Source organism: Lolium perenne, chromosome 2 (genome assembly GCF_019359855.2).
Source record: "Lolium perenne isolate Kyuss_39 chromosome 2, Kyuss_2.0, whole genome shotgun sequence".
In the NCBI taxonomy this organism is placed as follows: Eukaryota; Viridiplantae; Streptophyta; class Magnoliopsida; order Poales; family Poaceae; genus Lolium; species Lolium perenne.
Window position 1 is genome coordinate 208,351,977 of NC_067245.2, and position 4,804 is coordinate 208,356,780.

Here is a 4,804-nt window from a genome sequence, read left to right on the forward strand (position 1 = left end):
AAAAGCCACAACCAGCCTCCCGCAGCTACAACGCGACCGACTCGTTGCGGGCGACGAACTCGGCGAACTTGTCTGGCAGCCTCTGGAGCCGAGTGGGTCACCATTGCAGGCGACGGCGACCGAGCAGGCCTTGCTGCTCCAGCACGGCCACGACCTTGGCCTCGGCCTCTACTAGCCATGGAATGGCCCTCGACTCTTGAGATGGTGGTGGCTAGGGTTGGGGAGAGATGCGATAGGGTTTGTGTGTGAGGGATGACGCGAGAGCACCCCTCTTTATAGGCCGTAGAGAGGCGATGGAGCGGTGGCGCTCATTAATGCCGACACGGAGAGCTAGGCGCGACGAGACGCATCGCTGCGCCTCTGCGGAAACTGCACCGTCGCTGCGCACCAATAACTTCCGTCGCAAGGTAGGCGACGGTTAGGTTAAACTTGAATATGTCAATGACGCGTCGGCCCGCCACTTCCCGCCTCGCTTCTCGCTGTGTCCGGCATGCCCCCCTGTGGACTGGGGACGGACGGAAAGGGTTTTTGGGGCGCGCGACTAGGAACGAAAAAATGCCCAACGTGTCCCAAAAACGTTTGGGGGACGCGACTGGAGATGCTCTAAGAACGGAGGAACTGAAAAACAGAAGTTCAGTCTTCCGGAAATCAACTTTCGAGCGAATTTGGAGGTGGCACAAAACAACACCCATATTCGAAACGAAAAAACAAAATTCAAATATGGCGGTAACTGATCATCACAAACTAGTTCAGAAAAGTGAAATTCGAACTACATATTTGAATAGTTGCGATCCTCGCAAAATACATTACATATTGATTGGCCTCTGCCGCGCGACCTAAACTTAGCTAATTTTCGGCCGTCGGCGACCTACTCTACGCGTGGCGGAGGACGCCGCCGTCGGCGACCTACTCGGATTCGAGGTCGATGACCTCCTACTTCACGCGCGCGCGCGCGGGGGTGGGGGGGGGGGGGGGGCGAGTTGCTGCTGCGGTCGCGGTGGAGGTCACGGAAGCGGAGATGCGGTGGCGGCAACGATGTGATTTCTCGCTGGATGTGGAAGTGCGCGCGACAGAGGAAGCGGACACGGCGGCGGGGAGTAGGGTTTTGGAACCCGGCGACATGTATAAATAAGGGCCGCGGGCAAACTTTCTCGGGCTCTCGAGAAAGTTTTATAGGCCGGACCTCCTACGACGCTTTTAACCAGAATTCGTAAATCGGCTAGTAAAATTTAGTGACGGCGATATTTACAAGCTCTGTTAGAGGTCTGTCTAAGAAAAGGAGCCAGAGAGAATCACCGGCACGTATCCCTCCCCGTACGCGTGGCCATCCTCCGATCACCACTGCCTCCATGACAGCTCCAACAACAAACCAAAAACAGAGGTAGCTTCCTCCACTGAACTGCCCTTTCTCGCCGTTTCACGTGCCCCGAGCGGGCCGCTCCTGCACGCAAGCTGCACGGCCAATCCAATCACCGCAGCACCGTTCGCCTTTCGCAACTCGCTCCAGGCGTCTGCGCGCGCATGGCGATCGCGGCAGCGGCCGCGCTGCTGCCGCTGCACCTCGGATGCTCCGACGCGGCTCCCCGGCGGCCCGGTAACTCCCTCAGAGCCCATCTGCGGAAGGGCGGGATCAGGGGCAGGCGGCGGAGCCCTCCGTGCGCCGTCAACTCGCTGCATCCCAGCGGCAACCCCAAAACTCCCGGCGGCGGCGACGTTGGCGGAGCGTGGGGCTTGAACGGCGGCGCCACCGCCAAGCCCGATCACGCGCCGCCGAGCCAGAGGAGGCGCGCGCCGCGCGACGTGGAGGAGGAGGCGTGGGCGCTCCTCCGGGAGTCGGTGGTGAGCTACTGCGGCAGCCCCGTGGGCACCATCGCCGCGTGCGACCCCAATGACGCCAGCCCGCTCAACTACGACCAGGTGTTCATCCGGGACTTCGTGCCCTCCGGCGTCGCCTTCCTCCTCAAGGGGGAACACGAAATCGTCCGCAACTTCATCCTCCACACGCTCCAGCTCCAGGTGATCCCCCGCTTTCACTACTTCATGTCTATCTGTTGCTGTTGTTGTCAATACAGAGCGCGCGACTTGTCCACGAGAGAGTGGATGTCCAGACTGGAATAAAACTGATCTTGAAGCTCTGCTTAGCTGATGGGTTTGACATGTTCCCCACGTTGCTAGTCACTGATGGCTCCTGCATGATGGATCGGCGAATGGGTATCCATGGACACCCGCTGGAAATTCAGGTACCGCGAACATGTGAAAGTAACGGGGCAGTTAAGTTAAGAAAGTAACAGTATAGTGAAACGTCAGAAACACGCGGAAAAGAAACAGCAACATGCCATATAGCCGTATCAACACAAAGTCGCAAACATATATGATGGGGCCGCAGAACTAAATACAATATACATTATTGAAGCCTGATCTTTTCTTACATACTGAATAACTGAGCTTTAGGCATGTCTTAAATTCGTTTTGGGTGTTGCTAATTTCACCACATGGAGCACAACCCTGCTCTGGAGCAGATGTTGGCCAGCTAAAGAGACAATATTTTCTGGCATAGATCTATGCTCCAGAGTTGGATCAAACGTAGTTTTCTTGTGGATCTGAGCCACATTAAGCAAAGAAGAACAATACTTAGACCAAGTAAGAACATGACCCAGCCTTGGGCCTGCATGTGGATGTAACTTTGTGAATCTTTTGGGGCTGGCACAGCACCCATGCTACAGTATCAAGGCGTGCACGATTTAATGTGAGGTTTATCATAAATTTAAGTTAGAAGAAACATTCGACGTTTACTGGTTTTAGGAGAAGTTATCAATCTTTTGTTGCATAAGAACGCAAGACGTTTCGAAAACATTCAAGTGTCATCCAAAATGGTTGTCGACTATTGTCACGATTTTTTATGAATATTTTGCTGTTAAATTATTCATGTGACATGGCAGAAACCTATCCTCTGATAGAATTCACAAACTCACTTGAAGTCTAAATGCAATAATACATGTACAAAGAATTGACTAACCTATGGCCAGCAAAATATTTCGGCCTTTTAAAGTACTTGTCCTCACAAAACATGGTAATTCAGGACATTCTAAGATTAGGGCTGGTATTGTCAATGATCTTTCCCCACTATCCTGGTGGATGAGTGAGGATAATTTTATGATATTTATGCATGATTTTCATATATCATTTCCATTTCTGGTGTAGGCTCTGTTCTATTCAGCCCTCTTGTCTGCACGTGAGATGCTTACCCCAGAAGATGGATCGGCTGACTTGATCCGTGCCCTAAATAGCAGGCTTATGGCACTCTCTTTCCATATTAGGGAGTATTATTGGCTTGAAAAGAGAAAGCTAAATGAAATCTATAGATACAAAACAGAAGAATATTCTTATGATGCCGTCAACAAGTTTAACATATATCCCGATCAGATTCCTCCCTGGCTAGTTGAATGGATCCCTCCGAAAGGGGGTTATTTCATCGGAAACCTGCAACCAGCTCACATGGATTTCCGATTCTTTTCTCTAGGGAACTTGTGGTCTATAGTAAGCAGTTTGGCAACAGCTGATCAATCTCATGCTATTCTGGATCTAGTGGAAGCAAAATGGTCTGATCTAGTGGCAGAGATGCCAATGAAGATATGTTATCCTGCTCTTGAGGATCAAGAGTGGAAATTTATTACTGGGAGCGACCCTAAAAATACGTGAGTCCTAGAAGGCTAGAATATCATCTACTGCGAATCTTGCAGGTCGCTTTGCTTTTCTTCTTAACATTTGTTTTGCTTTGCTTGCAGACCTTGGTCATACCATAATGGAGGTTCCTGGCCAACATTGTTGTGGCAGGTTTGCAAGAAACTTTGGTTTCTGTTTACTTGCTAATTGATATGTACTGGCCTAGTTAAGCACCTCTGGACCTTGTCGAGTGCTCAGTTGGTGCTATTGCTTGTAGATGTCAATGAGTTTCTTGTTACATTTTTGCAGCTCACGGTGGCATGCATCAAGATGAACCGGCCCGAGATCGCCGCAAGAGCTGTGGAGGTGGCTGAAAGCCGTATTTCCACGGATAAATGGCCCGAATACTACGATACCAAGCGTGGGCGGTTCATCGGCAAGCAGGCCCGGTTATTCCAAACTTGGTCCATTGCCGGCTTTCTTGTGGCCAAACTGCTGCTAGAAAATCCTGAAAAATCTAGAATACTCTGGAACAACGAAGATGAGGAAATTCTTAATGCTTTAAGTCTGATGACTGGCCCATCCAGTCCGAAGAGGAAGCGTGGTAGGAAGACCTATATTGTGTAAGTCCAATGGCAGTTCTAACCTCTAGGGTTTCATGGGTGTTGCATTTAGTTATGTAAGAATCGTCCACATACCACTAGATTTGTACATATTAAAGTGGATGTTGTAGAGGAAATGCCCATTTTGAGATGCTATCATGCTGTTCTAGTGATCTACTGTTAGCAAGGCTCAGGGGAACGGATTTTTGGCTCCGGAGCTACTCCGAGCTTCTTAATTCCAGAAAGTTCATTTCAAGTTTTTAAAATGTCCCACGTGTTGTGGGAGTAATCTATGAACTTATAAATGCTAGTTTGTTGTTTTGCTAAAAAAATATATTTGGTCTTAAGCCTGTGCAGAAAAAAAAACTAGGGCGAGTTCTTGTTGAAACAAGATGCACATCTCTGAATTTTTAGATATTTGAAAGATGAACAAATAGGTAAATAGTAAAACTGAAACTGTCAAACACCCACCCTTGAATGTACATTCCCGTAGTGGGTTGATTATGGAAGCCCAGGCGCTACGTGATGGACTTCGATTG

The 4,804-nt window shown here is 49.6% G+C and overlaps 1 pseudogene; it reads left to right on the top strand.

The window, feature by feature from the left end:
- Nucleotides 1–1,365: 1,365 nt before the first annotated feature.
- Nucleotides 1,366–4,531, top strand: LOC127334700 (neutral/alkaline invertase 3, chloroplastic-like; annotated as a pseudogene).
- Nucleotides 4,532–4,804: the final 273 nt, after the last annotated feature.